This window comes from Equus asinus, chromosome 3, assembly GCF_041296235.1.
Source record: "Equus asinus isolate D_3611 breed Donkey chromosome 3, EquAss-T2T_v2, whole genome shotgun sequence".
NCBI classification, from domain to species: Eukaryota; Metazoa; Chordata; class Mammalia; order Perissodactyla; family Equidae; genus Equus; species Equus asinus.
In genome coordinates this window covers 1,792,723-1,818,972 of record NC_091792.1, presented here as the reverse complement: position 1 = coordinate 1,818,972, position 26,250 = coordinate 1,792,723, and the positions used below count along the sequence as shown (strand labels likewise).

At 40.4% G+C, this 26,250-nt stretch overlaps 1 protein-coding gene across 4 annotated transcripts in view; it reads right to left on the bottom strand.

Annotated features, from left to right (window-relative positions):
• GSTCD (glutathione S-transferase C-terminal domain containing) overlaps positions 1–26,250 on the bottom strand; it is a 140,337-nt gene that overhangs the window by 36,580 nt on the left and 77,507 nt on the right. The gene's annotated exons all lie outside the window — the stretch shown is intronic.

The following is a 26,250-nucleotide window of genomic DNA, read 5'->3' as shown; positions in this document are numbered from 1 at the left end:
TCGGCCTAGTAGCATGAAAACATCTTAACTTTCCTTTCAAAACCACTAGTTAAGTTCATGAAAATATCTTCAGAAGAATGAATGAAATTACTTGTTTTTACATATTTTAAGTGCATGTTTTATAAGAGCAAGATTAAGAAAATGTAAGAGAGCAGATTTCAGCGATATAGATAAAAGGAGAAACCCAGATAATCTTTTTGGCTTGATCAAAAATTATTTACAGGGCCGGTCCCGTGGCCGAGTGGTTAAGTCCGAGCACTCGGCTTCGGCGGCCCAGGGTTTTGCTGGTTCAGATCCTGGGTGCAGAGATGGCACTGCTCATCAGGCCTCGTTGAGGCGGCGTCCCACATGCCACAACTAGACGATCCACAACTAAAATATACAACTATGTAGTGGAGGGATTTAGGGAGAAAAGGCAGAAAGAAAGAAAAAAAAAGATTGGCAATGGTTGTTAGCTCAGGCGCCAATCTTTCAAAAAAAAAAAAAATCGTTTACAGATACCAAGGTTTCCCTGCTCCATTTTCACAGAAAAATAGCATGGCTTTTTTCTTTTCTTCTCTTTCCTGTTTTCCTTCTTTCTTATGTTACTAAATTAAATAAAAACATTGGGAAAATTTCATTTTAGGAAAAAACAGAAAATATGGATATAAAAGATCTATAGGAGAAACAAAGATCCATAAACTCATCATTCAGAGGCAATATTTTTGTATATATTTACTTCCAGCCATACGCATAAATTCAAAGTTTTATATACAGCACATAAAACATTCTATTATAACTCTTTGCATGTCAGTGCATTTGTGTCTACACCACAAGTTTTAATGGCTACACAGTACTCCATGGCCTCCGCTGACACCATACACCATAACTTCCGTAACCAGCTTCTTAGGTAATGACGTGTCATCACCAGACAGCTGAATCTTTGTGCACATTCTTAATCATTTAGCATGGCCTACTGTGAATGTCAAACATGAAGAGCATTTAAATCAATAGTCTGGTGACTTCATTTGTGAACACAGTTTCATGTAGCTTTAAAAAGAACTGTTTCCATTTTTCTCTAATAACATAATTGTAAAAAATTTAAACAGAGTAAGTGAAAGCTCCTGTCATTCTATCTTTCATGGATAACCACTCTCAAGAAATTTTATTATGACCATTTTCAAACACATAACAAAGCTGAAAGAATCTTACAGTGGACGCTTCTATACCCTCTATCTAGATTCCACCATTAACAACTTACTATACTTGGTTTATCACACTTCTACCCATCTATCCATCCCTCTATCCATCCATTTGTAAGTCCACCTTATTTTTTTATGGCAATGTAGTTTTGATTTGGAGGAGGAAGAATAAGAACAAAGAGGAGGCGGAATGGGGAGAAAGAGGCAAAAAAGAAAAGCACCTTTGAGCCCTTGGGAGAGCTAGAGTCACAAATGGTGCTACCGAGTGGAGCCACCAAGAGCAAGGAACAAGCAGAAGCATTTCTGTCTTTGCTCTGTTTGTGAATTTCTTAACAATTCTCAGGTAAGGACTTTCACAAAAGAAAGTCAAAGGAATTATCATTTGTTTAGAATAAGGAGACAAGAAAAGAAAATGTATAAATGGAGTATGTAAAAGCAAGTTCTGTACTATATTTCTATTAGAGATTTAGAATTACCTGACTTTCTTAGGTCTGTTTTAAAAGCAAACGTTGATAAAGATCTGTTTTTCTTGCTAAGGGTGCATCTTTGCACGTAAAGAATCCATGCTGAAGTGAAGGCTGAAGGCACAGAGCTACTTTTCAGGGTTGTGTTTAAGTAGAGAGACTATCAACCTGCACATAACAGTCACAGATTGAGCTAAAAATATAGCAGCAAGAGGCCCAGATGCTTTATGGAAAAATTGTCTCCAATAAAGCATTCCTCCTCCCCATTCCAGTTTTACAAATATTATGAAGCTCCTGGAAACATGAGCAGCATCTCAAATACACTGAACAAGGTAAGAAAGTCATTATTTTGAGATATGGTGTTAATTTAAAAATCAAATCTTACTTTCTATTTATAACCAATATTCTTGTGCCTAAGACATTATAATCTATTTTTAGTTTGACTAAAAATGGTGGTTCTTTAGGTGTCAGCATCAAAAAAGAAACCCAAGAATCAAATAGTTTAATACAAATGATCTCATTTGTTCTGTGACGTAATTCCACCACAATGGGGTCTTTTTCTTGTCTAATTCAAGTTACGAAGAACCTGATTATTTAGACAACTTCAATGTTGTTTGCATTGCCCAGAAAGAAAGTACAAGGGTAAAAGAGCCAATTTTTAAGCTAAGGAAGAGCCTTATTAGAACACTAGCAGTTTTGGCCAGTGCAAATCATCAAATAAGGCAAAAAAAAAAACACAACAAAAAAACACCCACACCAAACCCCAAACAAAAAACAAACCATGGATGGAAAATGTGCACACGCACAGCCAGGACAGCTGCTCAGTCTAGTAAACAAACCATGGATGGAAAATGTGCACACGCACAGCCAGGACAGCTGCTCAGTCTAGTAAACCATGCTCAAGATCAGGCAGCTCTTAATTTTTCTGTTTGTGAGTCTGAAGCAACAAAGTACCTTGAATGTTATAACTTACTGGTAAAAGAAGAATGGTTGGGTGCTTTGATACATATTAGAGTTCTTTTCTTTTTGATAAGGAAGATTGTGGCTGAGCTAACATCTGTGCCAGTCTTCCTCTTTTTGTATGTGGGATGCCACCACAGCATGGCTTGATGAGTGGTGTGTAGGTCCACACCCGAGATTTAAACCTGTGAACCCTGGGCTGCCAAAGCAGAGCACAGGAACTTAACCACTACACCACCAGGCTGGCCCTCTAGAGTTCTTGACTAAAGACTGGTTTGCTGTTTTGTTTTCAAAGTATTTCCTTGAGATATAGCACACTAAGCACACTCCACAAATTTTTAAAAAATATAATTAAAGATGAAGACAAAGAAAAAGGCTTAAACTAATGGTTTAGAGATTTTTAAAATGTGTTTTGTTTGGGAAGCCATAAAATCAAGAGAGCAAGAGTAACTTTCAACAGAGACGGATGTAGTAGAGATGTTTTCTTCTAGAGAAGGCGCAAGACAACTGAATAGACAAGGTGGCACTGATAGGACCTTCGGCAGGTGAGGGAAGGTGACAACCACAAATTTTAGTATTTTCAAAGGCCTGAGTAACAACATTAAGACAAGCTGATGAACGGTCACTTCTGCTCTACAGGGCAATGGACAGTGAAGCCAGGTTCCATGCCCAGGGTTCCCACGGTTCAGGTGCTTGGCATAGTCACTGAGGCACTGCTATATGGCTAGTACTTTCTATATGCTGAGGACACATCTCAGTGAGTAAGACAGGGTCCTGTCCTTAAGGAGGTAGGAGGGTACCTAAGAAGATGGTAAGGGTGTTCATTACGTGCAAGGGTCTGTTCACTGAAGCTAAAGGACTGATTGTTTCAGACATCACAGAGGGTTTTACAGAAACCGAGTCTTTAAGGAGGAACAGAAACTTGGTAGATACAATGGGCTGGAGAAAGCATGCTAAAAATGAGATGACGTATTTAGGGGAAAACTGCAATTAGCTCATTTGTGCCTGAAAATGAGGACTGAAGGGGAAGTGGCAGAACCTAAGACAGACCTGAAACATGGGCAGGGCCAGATGAGAAAGAGCAATGCTCATCATTTTGCCTCTCTGTGCTCTAGAGAAAACACGACCTTGCTTTACTATTTAATGCCTAGAGCTGCTTAGTGACAAGACCCATGGGAACAGACAGTACTGTGACTTTTATATTACTACACACTAAGGAGGTTCTTTCATAATGCCAGCCTGCGTCATTTTTATTCTGGATAGAGTATATCCTCAAATTAGTTTGGATTATTAATAAAATTACCTGGAACATTCAACCTTAACTGGTACTAATGCCATTAATGGATTTAATTAAGAAAATGAAATTGAATAAATCAAACCCGTTGAATCATTCTGAAACCCGCTGTGCAGGGTGGAGGAAGCCCTGGACTCCTTGCTGGATCCTCATGGCACGTCCTTCCAGGCTCGTCGTCCCATGGCACACTCTGCAACGCCAGGCTCACCAGCACCTGTCTCTGTGGCATAGCTCATCACGAGCATGCTTTTCCTGGGTATGTTACTAGAGTTCCTTCCAAATGGACCTATGAAAATATCTCTCCTTGCTGAAAATACCTTTAAAGGCTCCCCTCTGCCTTAAGAAAACAAGTTTCACTTCTTGGCAAGCAAGCAAGGCCTTTAATGATTAGGGCCCTGTCAATCTGCTAACCTCATCTTTGCTGCATTCACATATATCCCTTCTATTCCAGCCTCTGGATAACAGGTGGTTCCTTGGATTTATCACGTCAGTGAGTTGGCGGCTCTATAAATCTGCTCCCTTTGCTTGAAACCTATTTTCTTGCTTCAGAACCTCAGGAACCCTACCACCTTTCCTCACCCTTGGCTGCAATTACATGTATTATTTTGTAATAAATTTTTTAAAAAGAGAAACAAGTTACTTTTTTGAATTCTTTGTTACCATCCAAAAGAACTAATGTTTTACACGATAAAGCCTGTTAGTGTCAACTACTGAAAAATTTTCTTATTATAAAATGACACCTAGGCATAATTCATTACAACTACTACCAAAAAGCGCCATTAGCTGAAATTGCTTCTGTTTCTCTAAAACAGATACGGATGATTTTTCTGGAACCACATAAGCTTGGGCCCAGGTAAATGAGGAGAGTGTGTGGAGACCGACAGGGACGTGACCAGTGCCCAGCACGAGTGTAATGAAGGGGTTTTCTCTGCATGATGACTTACGTGCATTTAAAGGCAGCATGCTAACTTTGCAGGTACTAAGTATGAAAACAAGTCAGAAATCAAGTCTGTGCCCGTATTTGTTGAACTAGTAAAAGAAGTCAACTATGAAACAGTGTTTTGGGGGGGATGGAAACGTTTCCGAAAACTTTTGGGAGGGAGTTAAGAAAGCAGCCATTTAAAGCTACATCAAAAGCTAGAAAGGCAGGAGAAAATTCCAAAAGAAATTCCTGAGAAGATGCACAAAACTGAGCACCAACGTAAAGTTTATACTGTATTTTAAATTCTGGAGACAACTGGTTGGAAATACTAAAAACTGGTGGCACAGTGGTTAAGTTCGCATTCTCTGCGGCCTGGGGTTTGTGGGTTTGGATCCTGGGCGCGGACATACACCTCACTCATCAAGCCATGCTGTGGCAGTGTCCCATATACAAAATAGAGTATGACTGGCACAGATGTCAGCTCAGTGACATCTTCCTCACCAAAAAACCCCACAAACAAACAAAATTAAACTGAAAACTCAGAATAGTCCTTCTGATTTACATTTTTTTAAATCCAGTTGCAGGCTGGCATCACTAGTCCTCTTAGCCAGGCCGACCTCAGAGTGACCATATTCCTACAACAGTGGGTATTAAGCATCTGAGCCCTTTCCCTCTCCCCATCCCCAGCCCATTCACACACCCCATGGTGCAGTCTGTGAAATCAACAACAGTGCAACAGTGTGATGGCACTTTCACTGATAGTTTGGTTATATATACTATTAGAGTTGTCAATAATGATTAACTAGAAATTCAAAGTGCTAAAAGAGGCCAATTTATTTCTCTCTAAATTGAGGAATAATGACCTCATAAATATTTTTCTCAATCAATCATTCAACCAATGAATCAACCAACTGACTTGATCTACCTAGAACTGTGCTAAACAATGTTAGGAAGACAAGATGGGTAACACTTGGTTTCTGTCCTTAATGAACTTATCCTTTCTTTAAGTAGTACGAAAACATTAGCCTTGAGCTTAGAAAATATATTTTATAAACCACAACGTACATTTTTAATGACATTACCCTAACTTACAAAAATCCATCTATCTTTCCTTAAGCTTCTGAAATGATTGATAACAGTCTCTGTTTATATGATGCTTTGCAATTCATTAAGCACTTGCATCTGTGACACATCATCCAACTTCACAACACTGCCAGGCTGTTGAGGGGACGACACTTCCTTATCGTACAAGTGGGGATGCTGAGCACTGAGGAGGTCGCTCACAGGCGCGCGGCTGGTAAGCGAGAACCAGGGACTGTAAGTAAGGACTTCTGCCTTCTGGTTCCGGCTTCCTTCCAACATGACCTGCTCTTTCTTAAATAGATGACTTACATAATGGTGATGTCAGAATTTCAGGGCTGGTCCTTTTTTTTTGTGAGAGAATTCAAGGAAACGAGGTGCTTTCTATCAGGGAAATGAGGGCTTTCCTTAATTACATCTTAGGGGGAAAAAGTTAATTCTTCAGAATCAGTCACAAAATGAATTTTATTTCCATTTTTCCTCTAAATAAGATTACCAAGCGCAGGTTTACCAGTAAAAATGATCAATTTATGTTTTGAACGTCAACATTTTGGAATATATCACAGGCATTATTTGGAGGTCTTGTACGTCACTCTGTTTAATGAATTGACCTTTGATTGTCACCTTTTCCAGAAAGAAATCATTTCCTCACCTTGGGCCTGTAGCAATCTTTTAGATTTTACAGAAAACTGACATGGGGAGGTTGAGCAATCAATTTGTTGCAACATCAGATTATCCAGGAGGAAAGAAATGAAAAAGATTGGGAAGATCTTTCATGTTACAGTACTGCAGATGGTGACTAAATATGGCATGCTCCTGTACTCTTCCACATCTGATCCCAGAACATCATTTTAGAAAACGATAACTAAAATATCTTTAGGTAAGATGCTGGGGGAAGAACAAAAGTTGAAGAAAGCATAGTCACATTATTTGCCAAATCAAAACTTCTGCTTTAGAAAAGCTCAGATATAGTGAATAGTGGAAATTTAAAAACCTCATTCTTGCTATTTTTTTCCTCTAAGATCAATAAAACATTTTCACTTCAGAATACCAGATCCCAGAGTTAATTGAACACATATATTTTCATTTCATTCAAATGACAGTTACACCACACAAAGTAAACATGACTTTGCCCTGGAATTTAGTGGGGGAAAAAAAGTTCACGGTATTTTCCAAGTTGCCCACAAGACCAAACTGAAATTCTTTAGAACAAAAAAGTTAACTCTAGAAAATAGTTTGTGAATTTATTTCTTCTCTCTCTTTTTCAGAGGCTTAAGTTAACAATAGCAAGGTATTTTAACAGTTTCATTAGCTTTTTGAGATCATTCAGGTAATCCTCAGATTGGCTTCCAATTTGGTGTGTTTCACAGTATTTAGGTCAAATGATTCTCTAGGATCCCGAAATAGTGAGTGTTAACGTTCCCAGAGTCGAGTGACTTTAAACAACAGCGTCCTTAGTGCAGAGTGCTCAAAGCTCTACTACAATCTGACCCATAGGTTTTCTCATTTGATTTTTTCATATTTCATTTTGATTAGAAAAATGAAAATGGTGAATATCTAAGGTGATATGACCGCAAGTTCTCTGATAATATTAATACTATATTAATATACAGTATCATCATCAAGAGGTGGTGTCAAGGTCTGTTCTCTTGAATCTGGGCTCTATGACTGGTTGACCTGTGCAAAACAGAAGTGACACTGTGCCGTTTCTGATAGCTTCCACTCCTGTCTTCTGAGATGCTTATTCTTGGAGCACGGCACCGTGTTTTAGGAAGCCAAGCCCCTCAGCTGATGCTGTGTGAGCAGACAGGCTTTCTCACCACGCCCTACCTAAGCTGCAGATTTGTGAATAAAATCAGTAATTCTTATTTAGGGGCACTAGGCTTTGTGGCGGTTATTTATGCAGCAATAGATCATCAGAACAACATCCTAACACCGGGCTTCTAAGGATTATCATCATCGAATAGTATTTATTAAAGCACCCACCTATACATGAAATGGTGATGGATACTATGACAACAGCCAAGGTGGAGAACGGTTATTATACCTAAGAGCTAAGACTCCAAGGCCACAGTATTCATTATGAGTTACAAAGGGACTGTCGAAACCTCAAAGCCAGTCTTGAATTCCAGTCCTACTTCCCTTCTCTCTTTCTAATGGTCCTAAACCTCATGGGCCTAACTGTAAAGGATGTTGGGATCTCAGCAGTGAGGGATGGTTAAAAAAACAAAAAAAGAAGACTATGGGAACCAACACAACCAGGTACAGGTAGGGATGGGGACAGTGATCCAAATGAGTATTCAAAAGGGACCCAATCTGGACAAGTATTGATGTCCACATGGGCCTAGCAACAGTAGTCTTTAGCTAGACATGAGTCTAGCAGCCAGTAGGGTTGAGAGACAGGAAGAAACACAAAGGGCCAGGAAGAGGAAGGATGTGCCACTGGGAACATGCGAGTGGCCAGGGCTTATCCCAAGTTACAAGAGACGACAGGTCTAAAAGAGCCAGGCTACACTGAATCCATACCATTCGGGAGGTCTGGGTTTATGGGGAGACAGGTACGCTGTTCAGGGCCTGCGTAGAGCAAGGGAAGGCAGGAACAGACATTTTTCCTAAACTAGAATTTTGAATCTCCCTCCCTTTCTCCGATTCTTTCATTAAAACCTCTACAGAGTAGTTCATTAACTTATCCAATATTTTTTCAGTACGTCTTACATGTCTGACCTTGATCAGGGTGCTGGGACACAATGGAGAACAGGAGAGATTGTTCTATTTCAGTGAAGGGAGTTTTGACAATAGAAAATTACATCAGGTTATAAATGATATGGAGTAAATTAAAATAGAACGATATGGTTGCAATGGACTTGGTGAATATTTAGATTAGGTAGTCAGGAAAAGCCTTTGTTACCACTGAGCAGGTAACAAGACTGAGATCTGCATGATGAGAAGCCATCCATGGAAAACAAGAGAAAAAGCGCTGAGCGGTTAAGTTCGCATGCTCTGCTTCGGTGGCCCAGAGTTTGCCGGTTCAGAGCCTGGGTGTGGACCTATACATCACTTATCAGGCTACGCTGTGGGAGCATCCCACACAGAACTACTACGACTTACAACTGGGATATACACCTATGTACCGGAGCTTTGAGGAGGAAAAAAAAAAAGAGGAAGAGTGTCAACAGATACTAGCTCAGGGCCAATCTTGCTGACCAAAAATAAAAAATTAAAAAAAATAAAAAATAAAAGAAAAAGCACTCCATACAAAGGGAGCTGCTGAGGCAGTCTTCAGGAGAGGATGGGAGGTTGGAGGACAGTAACTGTAACTGCATATCTTTATCCACATCACTGATACACACCAAGTCACCAAAGGGACATTCTTATTTGCTGGCATTAGTGCTACTGAAGGGTTACTATGGGCCAAGCATGTTTTATTTATTGTTTGAATCCTTTGTCACGAGGTTGGTACTGTTACTCCACTGTCTGATGAAGAAATGTGAACAAGAACAACAAAGCAACTTGCCTTGGTCACATAGTTACTCCATGGTGGGCCAGGGCAGGGTCTTGCCAGTCTCACTCCAGCGCCTGTGCTCCTGTCTACCACTCCAGGAATCACAAATCTTATCAGTAAAGTGGTTTTTTTTAAACTTTTTATTTTTTTGAAGATTGGCCCTAAGCTATTATCTGTTGACACTCTTCCTTTTTTCTTTTTTTCTCCCCAAAACTCCAGTGCATAGTTGTATATCCTAGTTGTAAGCCATTCTAGTTCTTCTCTCTGGGATGCTGCCACAGCATGGCCTGATAAGTGTGTAGGTCCGTGCCCAGGATGCAAACCGGCAAAGCCCTGGCCGCCAAAGCGGAGCACGCAAACTTAACCAGTTGGCCATAGGGCTGGCCTTATTAGTTTTTGAACAGCACTCAAATATATACAGGACTTCCAGTTTATCTGCTAAGTATTAGTAAAGTTCACTGTCTTTTTAGAAAAAATAAACGGAACTTTTTTTCTATCTTAGTATGCATTATATTGCCTTCCCTGAGTGGTACAGATATATGTTTCACCTGTATTTCTGACACCAGAGAAATTTTCATTATTATTGAATAGCATTTTTTTGTATTTTGATAGTATACTTAATTTTAATCTCAAAATCAGCATGAAAGGCATGCTAAAGTCAATTTTTCAGCGAAATGGCATGTGGTGGGAGTGCTGGAGCTGAAGCATGTGTGTATAAATGAGTTTGATTTAGTTAAAGGAAAGTTACTCAGGACTTATCTTGGTGATTATTGTACATTCAGGGCAAGTGCCCCTTTTGGTCACAACCAAAGTTCAATAAATACTAATACTCTTATGTCTTCACTGCTTAGACTTTTAAATGCAAAAGGAACGGCCAATAGCTGATTTGGAACTAGAAGGTATGCACAAGCATACATACGCAAAATCAGCCAAATACCCAACCAGCCAAATAACCAAATAATCACAGCACTCTTGACATTTACTTGTTAAAGGAACGCTTCGTAGAGTCAGAGGATCCTCAAAAAGAATTTTCAGAAACTCAGAACAGAAAGAGCCTAGAGGCACATCTGAAATAATGTGTGATGGGTAAACTTTTCACACGAGAAGGACGTGTTTTCTCTCTCTCTCCTCTTGTGGTTTGAAATACCGTATCTACACCACCACCCAAGTCTACAGTTCAGCTGACACTGCTTTCTGGAACTCTACATCAGATCTAGATCAGATTTTCCAGTTGCATCCTTAATATCTCTGTCTACGCCACTAAGGGACCTCAAACCAAACCTGTCCAAAAGCCTAATTCATTTATCTTCCATCATGAAACCTGTTTCTTTTCTGGTGTCGTCTCTCTGTTAATGGTATCACCATCTGCCCTCCGTTCTCACTCTTACAGTAGTCTTTGAATTAATACTCTATATTCTCACCCTTTCATGCTCATTCTTCTAAAACTGCAAATATGTTCACGCTACTTCCCTTCCTGAAAGTCTTCAATGGCTCCCCACTGTTGATAGGATAGATTTTAAAACTGAGACTTCACTGTCCGGCCCAGCTCACTCCCTGCCACCCTTCTTACTGTCGCACTCTCCCCTTCTCTGGCCAGATGGAACTACCAGTCATTCTCCAAACACACCATGCTCTACCACCTTTCTGAGGTTTTAAACATATTACTTGCTTTGTCATGAATTCTGCTATTCATGATATATATTCCCAGAAATTACAAACTGTTTGTGGAACACTAGTCCCTTAAGATATTAAGAGATTTTTGGGAGGAAAAAAGTAGCTTCCACTATCAGGGAGCCTTAGGAAATTCATATATTATCCAATTTCTTGGAGAATCACAGTGCTTATTAGCATAGTACAGGCTCTAAGGAATCTCACTGTAGAAACATAGTGTTTCCTCAAATTCCTTGATAACGAATGCCTTTACTATCTAATTCTCTTTAGGAATTATTTCAGGAACCCACTTCAGGAAACATTGCTTTATTCCACCTCTTTGCTTAAAGATGCCTACTCATCCTTCAAATTCGGTTCCAACGAATGCAGTGAGTCAACAGAGATATATACCAGATTCTTTAGACTGTGAACCCTTCCACCTCATGAATGACAACTGTATTTCCCAGGGACCTCCAGAAATTATTTAATGTAGAAAACCCAGTCACATGCTAGTTAGGCTCAAGTCACTGAGTCAGCAATAAAAAGAAATAAAAGGCATCAAAAACATTTTTTCTTGAAAGTGAGAGTTACAAAAGCTATGTTTAGAAGTTCAAAGACCTTAGCTATCATAGTATTTCTTCTTGAATATTAATTTAGAAAATGACAATATATTTAATGCAAACTTTTGAAATAGTCTGAGAACACAGTCATTAGTGTTTACCATAGTTAAAATAGATGCATTGTTTAATTATACACTGAAACAGCTAATTGCTTATGAGAACTCTTGAGGATAATGCTTAAAATTTAAATTTCTAGATACCCAATGAAATATACAATATAAATATCTAAATATCCTCCCTAATGAATAGCCCTAAAATCTGTCATCTGATGTTCAGCTTACAGACACGGTAGCATAAGGGGATTTATGAGTAAGGCCTATATATCCGCGTACCCACACAAAACAGGCATAGAAATGTCCTCACTCTTTAAAACAGGGATGCACATCTTGGTCACTACCAAGAACTGCTTAAATCAGATTTGAAGTCACATATTTCCTCCCATTATTTAAATCCCACAAGTATGATACACAGAGAAACAAACATATAGAACAAAAAAACACCAGGAGATGGTGATTAATCAACATTTCCCATCAATTTTCATTAGGTTAATCTTATAAACATGTGATTAGTTTTTACTTTCAAGTTAATAAAAGAAGCCAGAACTTTCTCCCTTCATAAGCTAATAGCAAACAGGCAGACTTCCTAGAGAATTATGTAGACATCAGAACAAATACTGTTGTACTGATGGGCTCCGAAATTCGTAAATGGATGATTTAGGAAAAGCCTTTATACTTTCATTTATAAAAAAGAAACAACACTAGGTTAACATACGAGAATTTTAGTTGCCTTTTAAGGATTACATATCCAAATACTGATGAAAAACGTATTGGGATTAGTAATGAGAAGCAGCAAAACTATAAATAATCCATCAATTTATACAACCTACAAAAACATAACTTCTTCGCTAGAGTATACTTTGAAACACTGTAAATAAGGTTTCAAGAGGAAAGAAGAGCAGTTATAAAACTAAAACTTTCACTAGAAATGGGCAAAAAAACCCATTTTCTTTCCATGACTGAAAGAAGAGTAAGAGGAATTCCAACATTCAATGAACACATACTGACTGGGCGCCTGCTACGGGCTGAGCACTCCTCTAAGGGCTGGGGATGGAGCAGTCTCTGCTAGCGTGGGCACACTTTCAAATGGGGGTGGACAGATGATACGCACAAAACAAATCAACATACCTCACATCAGGCGCTGGAAGGAAAATACACAGAGCAGGGGACAATGAGTGAAGCAGCGGAGACTTACTTTAGACAGGATGATCTGAAAGGGCCTCTCTGATAGGCGACATTTGAGATGTGAAAGAAGTGATGGAGTGAGGTGTATAGATTATCTGGGAGAAGAGTTTTCCAGACAAGTGGGTTAACAAATAGAGTTAGTAAACAGGACACTGGCAGAAGAAGATCAAAGAAGTGGCCAGGGGCCAGAGTATGCAAGGCTTTATAAAGTACGTAAGAACTTTGGATTTTATTTTGATAGATGGATTCTGTGACATTATCTGACTTTTTAAAAAAGATTTCTATAGGCAAGCAAGGATAGAAGCAGGGAGTCTGAGAGGGACATTACAGCAACAGTCAAGGCCGGACAAGATGGTTGCTAGACAAGGAAAGAGCAAGCGAAGTGGTGAGAAGGGATTAGGTTTGGTATATGTTTTAAAATTAGAGCTGACGGAATTTGCCAATGAATGGGATGCTGAGGGTAAAAGAAAGAGAAGAGTATGACTCCAGGCTCAGGGGCCTGAGTAACTAGAGGAATCCAGCTGCCACATGTTGAGTTGTGGTAGAGGTCTGAAGACTAGATCCTGAGGTTTTTCCACATTTAGAGGTTTGGAAGCTGAAGAAGACCCAGTAAAGGAGACTGATAAGTCACCCTACTGGTTTCTCAGAGGCCAACTAAAGAAAGTGTCTCAAGGAGAGGGGAATGATCAGTTCTGCTGAACGCAGTTGACCTGCCAAGGGAAATCCGGACAGAGACTTGTCCTTTGGGTTTAGTCAGCGGCAGTCATTGGTGCCCTGACAACAGCAGTTTTGTTGGAGTCGTGGGGCAGAGCCTGACTGACTTGGCTTCGAGAGAGAGAAGGACAACTAATAAATGCACAAGGCATAATGGAAATAGGAAATCACCATTTTACAACGGCCATCGTAATAACTGATTAGGGTAAGAATCACCAATGGGTGCTAAGACCACTGGTGAAAAGCTACTGGGGAACAAGGCAGTCTTCCCAGAAATTATTAATGATTCCAGAGGGAACAGTATCTCTACAAATGGAGAAGAAGCCTGAGAGGTAACCCATCACACTGACAGCATGCGCCCCCTGCGGTGGGCACTCACGGATACAACAGCAACTCTGTAGCACTGCCAAAAATGTTTAAGAGTCATTTTATTGTAGATCTGCCAACAGGTCAGCCTCTATCTAATGAAGGAAAAGATAAATCCAAATTGAAGATATTCTGCAAGATAATTGGCCTAGAGTCTTAAAAAAAGTTAATATAATAAGAGAAAAAAAATTTAAAGGCCAGGGTTCTAGATTAAAGAAGATGAAAGATATATGACAACTAAAAGCATGTGTAATCCTTGAGTGGATACTGGATATTAAAAGAGAGAGAGAAAGAGCATTATGGAATAATTAGGAGAATGTGAATATGGTCAGTAAATTTGACAGTAAATTTTAAAATTAAAATTAAATTAATGTTAAGCAATTATTAGACTGTGGGTATACAGGAGAATACCCTTGCTTTTAGGAGATATATGAGGAAATGTCACAATGTCTGCAAGGAACTCTCAAATGGTTCAGAAAAAAATGAATATATTAAAGAGATACGGTAAGACCAAATAGTAAAAATTGGTGAATCTATATGAAGGGTACATGGGTATTCATTGTTTACTTGTGCAACTTTTTAAAAACAGATTTGTAATTTTTTAACAAAAGATTGGGAGGAGAGTGGAGGAAGAGAAGATGAAAGTATAGATTTTTAAGGCATTTTTTTTAAAGGGGAGCAGGTAAATGGGGTGGTAGCTGTATGGGCTAAGTAGGGTAGTAGAGAGGATTTGAGAAAAATGGAAGATACTTTAGCATTTCTGTTACCTGATGCGCATGATCCAGGAGAAAAAGAGAAGCTACTGCGGGCATGAGGGGACGAGAGAGAGGCACAGTGAAAAGCTTGGGCTTAAGTGGGAATCCAGCAGGAAGACCTGTCATCTGGAGGCAGAAGTGGGTGTGTGGGTTCATTTGCTGGTGGAAGCATGTAGAAACTCTCCTGATAGTTTTTATTTTTAATCCATGAGTTAAGAGAGAAGGGGAGGAAGTACTGAAAGCTGGAAGAGAGAAGATGATATGAAATAGTTGTACATACTGAGTTGCCTCAGAAAATCTTATGTAAGGATTATTAGCACTAAGGACCCACTTCGTTCCACAAAGATCTAAATAATCACAAAGATGGAAGAAACCCTAGAACTCACTGTCTAATCCAGTCAGTTTATGGGCAAAGAAATGGTGATGTGGATGTCCTTTTATCGTTGATGGGTTGAGAGTAAGAGAAACACAATGTGGAGATCCTGAGCATGGTTCAGTGACCAAAGGTAGCAACAGCACTGAGAATAGAAACCATTTATTGGAGTCTTCCACATGGTAATACCATGCTAAGTACTTGTGCACTTTATCTCCTATATTGGGAAATACTTGTATAAAACTATATAGAAGGTATACCTTTTAACTTCCATTTTCCATATGAATAAAAGAGGTTCAAAAAGTTCAGATGTCATCTCCAAAGTCACACAGCAGTTTCATGAATGGATGGAATTTACGTTCACACTGCAGTTATCACAGTCTTGTTTTCGGGATTCTCAACGAGAGAACTCTATACTGACTCTATACCTCCTTGTACCTCGTGGATCTTAACACACGTTTACTGAATCAAACACTTCAGTAACCTGAAGCCTGTCAAGAAGAACCTGAAGACCATCCAGGGCACAGTGCTGACCATCACATGCATGAGGGGAAGAGGAGGTGAGGAGGCACAGCAGCAGACACCGACGGAGGGAGTACCACCCAGCATCAACCTCCGCTTCCTCCTCGGTTAAATACACAGAGGAGGCAAATCAGACTCAGTCCTGACTGACAGCAAAACATTTCTAACAGATGCGATGGGAAAATTTCTAAGGAAACGATGTTTCAAACACATATGAACAACAAGGGCCGACAGGCTGAGAGGCAAGGAAGAGGAGGCAGGAGGAGGGTCTGACTCAACTGGTAATTCACAAATTCTCACGTGACAAGGGCAAGCTTACAGAGCAGAACTTTCCTTGCTTCCCCGTAGGGCACAGTCTTTTAATCCCTTCCTGACCTATTTTTATTCAGTACTGAAAAGAGTACATTGTTTGATTTGGGCATTAGCTTTCAAGGAGATTGGTTTCCAGGAAAAGTACAGCATTTTGTATATAAAGAGGGACCCTCATGCAAGGCAGAGTTTGCTCCATTCCCAAACCACCTGTTAAAAAGAAATAAAAACCAAAACAGAAACCAATATTCATTCCCTCTTCAAATTACAGATAAAATTAAAAATCATTTTGTATGAAAAAATATTTCTCAATAAAAAATATTTGAAACCTTTCAAAATACATATGTGCCTTCTAGAGTTTTAACAGAGAGAAGCTGAATCTTTTTATTCACAAGCAATAAATGAAAATTAATAGATTTTTCTGCTTAGTCATGGATGTCAATCTGCATTAGATTATTAATTATGGATTATAATGCAATTAAAATACAAACACAATGGAGAAATACATAAAGCTTCCTAAATCATATAATTTAATTTTTCTTAGAGACTTCTAGCTTGATCTAACCCCTTCAGAAAAATTTGTCCATACATTCCAAGTGAGTACAGATTATTTTTTTCTCAGCCCTAATAGTTCTAACACCTTTTTAATAAAAATATTTTGTAATATTCCCCTTAACTATTTTGAAATGAAATTCAAAGATAATATAGCTTATCTACTTATGTAATCTAAATAAAAATACTCACTTAACTATAATATAAAGAAGAGGCAAAATAAATGCTTTATAACAGAATTGTACTGTAGTATGTAGATGCTCAGTCATGCTTAGTAGGGGGCCAAAGGCCCCGCATGTTTCTAAAATGCCCTCAGGTCTTACCATGAAATATCACAACATGTAAATTCTCTGAATTAGGCAACATTCTAGAACTCAATGCAATGTTTTCTTACTGGAATTTTGCTTTTCATTAACCCAAAGCACCATAAATTTTAGAAGATGGGTTTTCACAGAGCATATCACAATTTAGGGGATTTGATTTCTATTTCAAACATTCCCCTTTATAAAACTGTCTTATGTATACTAGTACCGAACATTCCAACATAAAGGAGTTTCTTTAGATAAATAAATATTGTTTCTTAAATGAGCTCCCTGATATAGCCATCTGATTATTTTTATATTTCTTTTGCAATAGTAACAATAATGAATCATCTATCTGATATCTTTGGAAATATTTCTCATAAGTAAAAATTTCTAGATAAATGAAACATAACCCTCTTAAGAACCAAAATTTTCTCTTATTAAATATTTCATACATACAAATGTATTTTACATATATATGTTATAAATAATAATATTGATGATAAAATGAATACTCGGGTATCCAATACACAGCTTAAGAAATTTATTCAGCGCCATGAAGTGGATTCTGATTCCCAGCATCCCTGTGCACAGAAGAGTGGAACCCTGCCTGACTTTTCTGCTCCCCTCTCACCTTCCAGGGCTATATCAGACAATACTCTGCTGCTGCTCACAGGGTTTTCATGGCCAGATTTTTGGAAGTGGGTGGCCAGGTCCTTCTTACTAGTCTGTCTTAGCCTGGAAGCTCCACTGAAACCTGTCTACCATGGGTGACCCTGCTGGTAGTTGAAATCCTGGTGGCACAGCTTTCAGCATCACAGCAACATGCAGCCTCCACAGTATGACAACCAACAGATGGGTGGTGTGGTTCCCTGACCAGGAAACCAACTTGAGTGAGAGAGCCGGATCTAAAACACTAGGTCACCACGGTTGGGTAGCTTAAGAAATGGAGCATCACTAATACTTTTAACGTCCTATATACATGTCCCCACCCAACTGTACCTCCCTCACCTTTCCCTACCCTGAGACAACCACTTCCTGAATTTTGTGTTTACCATTATATTGGTTTTCTTTTTAGTTTTGCCATATAGATATGTATCCTAATACTATATTAGTTTTGAATATTTCTAAATGTCAGATAAATGAAACTATATATCGTATTTTTTTCAAATTGTGTTTTTCACTGTTTGTAAGATTCATCATGGAGATACATGAAGCTGTACTTTATCTTCACTACTCTAAGTATTCCATTGTAGAGCTATAATATAATGCTTTCCTGTTGATAGTCATTTGGAATGTTTCAATATTTTTGCAATTACAAACAGCCAAAAATGCTTTCAACTTTGAAATTTCTTCCATTGCTTGCATATTTGTTAGCTTTCTTCCAAAAACTTGAACATGACTGAATCCTTCCTTAATGAATCCAAGACATATTTATGAATATCAATTATATACAATACAACATTACAATAATGCCCTCAGAGGTTACAGAAATATATACTCTAATTTTCCTGGAATTAGTAAACTTAGTCTGCTTTTAACAGTTCTTCGCTCTCCCTCTCCAGCTATTGGCAAGAAACTCCTTGCTGCTGCAGTGTTTATTCTAACATTCTCTATTTTCAATTTCCTCCCTGTAGACCTGGAGCCCAGCCAATGCAATCTGAGTACAGTGCCAACAAGAAGAAAAAATAGATTTTGACTGAAAGACCAAATGGGAGCTTTTCTAGGGGGAATGTGTACCGTCCTGAGATAAAATGGTATTAGGGAAAGAACAAAGGTTTGGTATTTCAAGTCCGGCTCGGGCATTTATTAGCTGCCTGACTTGTCAGGTTACCCATCTTTCTGACTATCTGCTTTCTCATCTGTAAGATGCACATACAATCCTACCTGCGAGGACTACTGTGAGAAGTAGAGGACCACAGAGGCCTTCGCAAAAGCAGGCTGCGTCACCTTCCCTCCGCTCACTTCACACTGAAGGGTGCAATTGCCCAACGACTTCGAGAGCCCAGAGGCTCCCCGGCTTACTCCTGCTCACAGATTGTTCTACACAGTTCCAGACATACAACCTGCATGGAGGGCAGCTATTATTACGGCTTTAAAAATCACAGCAAGCACCACATTATAACTGTTAAGAAGCAGAATTGTTACTGCAGAAAACCCGGATTGAGACTTAAGAAAACTTCTCAAAAGCAAGAAAGGGCAAAGAAAAAAAAAGGAGTTACAGAGAAGAGAGATATGAGGAATGTGGTGAAGAGACAATGAAAAGACAATTCATGGATAACCAGTGTTCCTGAAGAGAAGACCAGAATAAACAGAATCAAAATTTTATTCAAAGACATATTGTCTTGAGGGAAGGAAACTTTCCTAGACAGAAAATAGACATGAATTATATTTGAAAGAATCACCTGCTATGGCAAAATTAATGAAAAGACTACTTGCCTTTCCTAAGAAAAACATGAACTTAGATAGACAGAATCCAATCAGATGAAACACTAAGCATTTCCGCCTGAAGGCAGGATAACCGGTTATCTACAAATGCAGAAAAGACAGGCTGGCCTCAGACTTCTGTACACCATCACACGCCACGTGATGGAGCAGCCTTTGAAACGTTTTGACAGAAGACAGCCGTGGCTTACGAATTCTTTGTATACCACATTTACCTGTGAAGGCAGTGGCACAGTCTTCTCTGATATGCAGGTGCTTAAAGAGGGTCCCCACCCTCTCTGGGTAGAAGAAACAAGGTCACTGACATGCCAGGCTCCAGCTGGTCCAAAAAGGGTTTATACAGCACCTCATTTCAGCCTCATAACAGCATCTTCACTGCACAGCTGAGAAGAAATTCTACCCCTCACCAGCCTCATTTCACAAGTGGGGATGTCCTTCATGATCCTCATTTTACAATTGAGGAAACGGTACACTCAGAAAAGTTTAATGACTTGCCCAAAGTCACATAGCTAGTAAGTATAAAAAGGAGGGACTAGAAACCATGGCTGTCAGGAGTCCTATTACCCATAATAGATAACTATTTACTTAATTCAATTTTATAAAATTAATCAGAATTTTAATGTTATTTTGTCATTTTATTACATTTAAGAAATTTCTAAGATGAAAAAACCCCCACATTTTATCTATTAACCCAAAAATCCTAACACAATTCATTTAACAAGGTCTGCACTCATTTATCTTGATGTCTCCAGGACCTAGAGTAGAATGAAAAAATGAAATACAGTCGATCCTCATTATTCACAAATTCTTTATTTGTGAATCTCCCTATCACTAAAATTTATTGGTAACCTCGAAATCAATACTTGTGGTGCCTTTGTAGTCATTTGTGGACATGCGTAGAGCAGTAAAAAATGCGAGTGTCCTGAGGCACGTGTGCCCAGGGAGGCTGAACAGGCCACACTCTGCCTCCTTGTTTCAGCTCTCACACTGTAAACAGTGCCCTTCTCATGGTCTATTTAGTGCCAGATTTCTTCACAGTTTTGTGCCTTTTTTTGCTGGTGATTTTGCTGTTTAAAATGGCCCCCAGGCATAGCATGGAAGCGCTGACAAGTGTTCCTAAGTGCGAGAAGGTTGTGCGGGCCTCAGGGAGAGAATGTGTGTTAGATGTGCTGCGTTTGGGCATGAGGCACAGTGCTGCGGGCTGTGAGTTCAACGGCAGAGAGTCTCACATACTTCCCCAGGAGTGATGGTTCAGGATGGGCTAATTTAGTGTTCGCGGTGATTTTACAGAAGCTAACAACCACGAATAATGGAACAGACCATGTTTACTGGGCAACTATTATGCATCAACAGCAACTGACCTCATTTTTGAATATTCCTTCCCAAGCTTTGCCTCTGTGTGGAATAATTTAAAATATTTTAGCATTTTGTGTCATGTGACTGTATAAAAGTCATTATTTTACTTTCTAAGAATAAAACTGATATTTCTCTCTTTTTCTTCATGTCTATACCTGGAAAAAATTTCAAACTCAAGATTCTTAAAGCCCAGAAAAGTCCCCTAGAAATCATAGTGACATCAGGCCAAACTGCCTAGGTGGTCCAAAAAGAGGGGGTTTTACAACCTTCTGTGAAACACACTCCAGTGGTTGATATCTCTTGCTTCTACTCCATTTCTACCAGGGACTAGTTGCTGTGCTACGTCCCGGAGGTCACGACGTAAATATGAACAGCCAGTATCCTTAGGGATCTCAGTGCAGGGAAGGCAATAAACAGGGACAGGCAGGTAAACAGGCCACTGTCAGACTCTCTGAGAAGCCCTCAAGCAGAGCTACCCAGTGAGCAATGTGAAGGCGCTCGCAAGGAGGCCTCTCCTCTGGGGGTCTGTGTGCCGGGGTGGGGCCCAAGGAGTGAGAGAGGAGGACAGCAATCTGGGAGTGATTAAACCTGCACGAGTGAGAGCTGGACAGAAAAGCGGTAGAAGGGATAGGGAAGAAACGAAGAATTTGAGAAATACAGACAGTCGAATGGCTAAATGAGAATGAAGGAGAGAGAGGAACTGAAGATATGTTTCCAACGTGGGAAACTGAGATGTTAACAGTGTTCTCTGAATTAGAAGAGAAACAGCTTTGAGAGGAAAGACAGAGCACAAGGATGGAACTGAGCACATGGGAGAGGAGAGCAGGAGTTCAGCTTTGGGCACATCCAATTTTGGTACAATGGGACCTCCAGCGAGAGCGACCAAAACACTCTTGGAAATACTGGTCAGGTGCTCAGGAGAGAAATGAATTTGAGAGTGATGAGCACATGTCTGGTGACGGAAGCCATGGGAGTCAGATGAAGTGGCCCAGGGAGAATGTGGGATTGAGAAGAGAAGAGAATGGAAGACAGACCCCAGGGAGTGTCAATATTTAAAGAGCAGGGAGAGCAGAAGTCACCTGAGAAGAGGAAGGGAAAGCCACAGCAGGAGAGCATGCTGACATGGATGCACGAGCATGTACTCGGACTGTCAGCAAGGAGGGGCCGAACCAGTGACACACACTGCAAAGGAGCAGTGCATCAGGGCTAAAATGGGTGCAATGACTTTGACAGAGGGCAGGCCACCCCAGAGAGATAACTCCAGGCAGCTTAGTTTCAGCACAGTGATGTAGAGAGCAGGCCAGGGGCAGAGAGTCCAAGAGGACATGAGAGGTGAGGAAGCAGAGACACAGGGGAGACCTGCTTTCAAAGAGCTAAGCTCTGGAGCCAGAGAGGCAACACGGGGGAGAAGAGGTTTGGTGGGGAAGACACTCAGGGGATGACAGGGGTGGCACCCGGAGCTCACTCCAAGGGAGTAACCTGGGACAGAGGAGATGCCTCCTTTTTGAGCTGGAAGCACGCGAAGCTGAGGGAGTGCCTGTTTTCAACAAGGGGACAGCGTGCTCTGCACTCGTAGCGACTCTCTTTTGAGCTCCATTGCTTCCTAACGTCCGGCACACTGAGACAACTATCCTCACCCGATACACCCCAATTACGTTTACTTACATGTCAGAAGGGGAACAAGGCGAGGCTAGGGAAGTAAGAGGCAAGACACAGCTCGAGTACCAGGAGAGTTTGAGAGTCACGTCCCTAACAAGCTACCCAGTAACTGTGAGCACCACACTCCAGAGAGATGCACTGCTGTGTGTGAGCCTGTGCAAACACACACACACACACACACACACACACTGCTGCATGTGAGCCTGCGCCAACAAACATGCACACACACACTGCTGCGTGTGAGCCCGTGCCGACAAACACACCCCCCCGCTGTGTGTGAGCCCGTGCCGACAAACACACCCCCCCACCGCTGTGTGTGAGCCCATGCTGACAAACACACCCCCCCCGCTGTGTGTGAGCCTGTGCCGACACACACACACACACCCTGCTACGTGCGAGCCTGTGCCAACAAACACACACACCCCCCACTGCGTGTAAGCCTGTGCTGACAAACACACACACACACACTGTTGCGTGTGAGCCTGTACCGACAAACACACACACACACACACTGCTGCCTGTGAGACTGTGCCAACAGATACACACACACGTACACTCACACAAACACACTGCTGGGTGTGAGCCTGTACTGACAAACTAAGTCTCCTTCACTCAATTACTCTCTTTCACACACACACACACACGTGCACTCACACACACACTGCTGGGTGTGAGCCTGTACTGACAAACTAAGTCTCCTTTGCTCAATCACTCACACACACACACACACGGAGCTCCTTCTCTTACCACCCTCTCCCCAATCCTTGTCCACACCCCAATGGTCTCCTTGAGGTGCTGGAAGCTTCCTTGTCCAGAAAGGAAGGGAGTCAGCACAGTGGGCTGCAGGAGCCTCCTGGAAGCCAGTCCCCACTGAGATGGCTGGCAAGGACTCAGCCACACAGGGAAATGACCATAAGCCACACAAACACAGCTCCAAAGTCCAAACTAAACGTATATTCAGTCCAACTTCCTCTTAGCCAGTTCCAAAAAATACCCACACACAAATCTGTAGCTTTTTAAGTCAGCAAACAATTTTAAAAAATGTTTTGGCAGTGTGTGGGTCAAGCAATACATGAGTGCTATTATCTAGCCTAAGAGCCACCAGTTTGTGACCTTATATCACAAGCAAAAAGCAAAAAGGGGCAAGAAAAATGTGACCAATCCAGCAAAGTTCAGAAAAAGGGAAAACTAAACATAGGAAGATACCATGATGGATGAAAGAAAAAGAAAGATGGCCAAAATAACACCAAACATGGCAAATATTACATTTGGCTACCATAAGATACGGATGCTCAGAATTAATAATAATTAAAAAGATAATTCAAGTAAAGTAAATGATAGGGAAAAAATGGAAATAAAGGGGTGAATAATAATATTCTAGGTAAAAAGCTAGCAAAAAGAAATGAGTTGCAATATTAATACCAGATAAAAGAATTTAAGGCTAAAATATTCAAACAGCACACTAACAAAAGGTAGACTCTAATGCGATGCAGCAGTTGTAAATTTAATGCACACAACAGCAAAATGTCAATACCAAATAAATAATTTAGAAAGAAAGCGGACTTTGAGAGTCCATAATGAAAGTGGAAACTATGACACACATTTGATAATTCTGTCAACAAAATATAAGTAAGGGGACTGAGTGTTTAAATGATGATGAGGTGAACTATCTACAGAAATCTGTATGGATGTGGACACGTACATTGGTCCTCCATTTCTGTGGTTCCACATCTGTAGACTCAACCAACTATCAGGGTCAATAGGCCTATGATGGCTGTGTCTGTACTGAACATTACAGACTTTTTTTCCTTGCCATTATTCCCTAAACAATACAATATAACAACTATTTACATAGCATTTATATTATACTAGGAGATGATTTAAAGTATACAGGAGGATGTGCAATACTAGACCATTCTATATAACTGACTTGTGCATCTGCAAATTTTGGTATCTGCAGGGGTCCTGGAATGAATCCCTCCACAGATACGGAGGGACAACTCTATGGGCAATTGGCTGGAGCTGAGGAGCGAATGACCTCTCTATCTATGTGTATGTGGGGGCACGCTTCCTCTCCAGCTCCAGCTGGTTACTGCCAGGCAGATTACAGGCCTAATGTTTGCAGGTGTTTCAGAAAAATCTAAGATACTTTATTTATGAACACATACATGTGCACACATATAAACTTTGTGTCCAGCATAGACGGAATACACATTTTTAAATACACATTTACAAAACTGTTCACACACTGGATCAGATACTGATCACAATGCAATAAAAACTGTCATAAAGCCATCAAAACAAACAAATAAATGGATATTAAGCACCTGGAAATTTAAAACACTCCATAAATACCTCTAGGATGAAAATATTAATCAAAACTGAACCACATACTATTAAAAAATGAGTAACAACAAGAACACTGTATGTTAAAACTAATGAATGTGGAAGGTGATTACAAATGGAGTCACGTACGTCAAAGGCACCTAAAACAGAGCTGGAAGACCATCAGGGAGTGGTGCTTGTGCACGTCTCTACACAGGTGGAATGTAAACTCTTGAACTGTGCTTCACCACTACCAGCCTGAGCTTCCTCCAAGAAATATGCTTACTCCCATAGCTACGAACTTTCTGCCTTAGAGACGGCAGCCTTAGCAACCAAGCACGTATGGCCAAGAAGTGACAGCTGTTGCCAGCACCAAGCACAAGTCTTGCAAAACAACCTATGTAACTTTGTTGGAATTTCTCTCTTTTTGCCTTTATAAACCCTTGCCTCTTTTGTTCTCCTTGGAGCACATCCAAGTTTCCACTTGAATCTGTGTCTCCCAAATTGCAATTCCTAAGACTCCAAATAAACATTTTTGATTCTCTTACAGTTTATGCCTCTTATTCACTGACATCACAGGGTGTCAGAAGTGGGATCCAGAGAAACTGACCCCTGACTCCAGCGCTGCTGCACAGACCTGAGCAAGGAGCCTGCAAGAGTCCTTTGTGCTCCGTTGTCTCCCCCAGTGGCTCCAGCACCCAGTAAGTCCCCCTGGGCCTGAACCTCCCAACTGGTAGAAGTTCAGACCTTTATTTGGGTGTCCTCTCTTGCTAGCTTCAGTTAGGGAATCTCGGTTCCTTCTGTTCTTACATCTGGTAAGTGCGTAGAAATGGGAAGCCCATGCTTTAAGGGGACTACCAAAGGGCAGCCCTCTTCTGGAACTCCCGCTGGTCTTACATTTAAAGAACACAGTCCTCCTACATGTAGATTTTTGTCCCACAGGACTCACAGTACTCGGGATGATATAAGGCTTCATTGGCCAAAATGGGGCTCCTTTGACATTCCTAAATTGATTTACTTGTGTGGTCAATTGAAAAAAAGTTATCAAATCAAAACAAATTGAATAGGAAGCTTATTTCAATTGGTACCTTGAGGCCTCTAAATGACACATCGAAAAAGCTGCTTCCCTGTAAGCTCTTAATTCTAAACTCACCGAGGCCAATTCAGACCTCTCTCAAATGCTTGCAAACCTAGAAATGCTGGCTGACGATTCTCTTGCTACCGTCACTGCCTCCACTCCTCCTCTGCCCACTTGTCTCCCTCCTCAATATTGGCCAAACTCCCTTTCTACAATGATGATCCTGAAGTTCTGCTCCATCCTCCTGTTGTAACTACCCCTTTTAAGGTCAAGTCAAGGGAAGATAATTCTTCTGTAGTCACCTATACCCCCTGGACAAAATCCGAATTATTGGCCCTTGCTAAGTGATTCCTGACCCAAAAGAGGACCCCATTAAATTTGCCACGGAATCTGAGTTAATTATTGAAACATATCAACCTGGTTATTCAGATATATACCATTTTTTCACCTACTTGTAGGAGAAAGAGGAGCTAAAGAATGGATTTCTAAAGCAGGGTGGAAAACCCTATATCTGACTTCTCTAAACAAGGCTCTAAAGCCATGCCAAATGCTCATAAATTAGCCTGGAGGCTCCATAAGA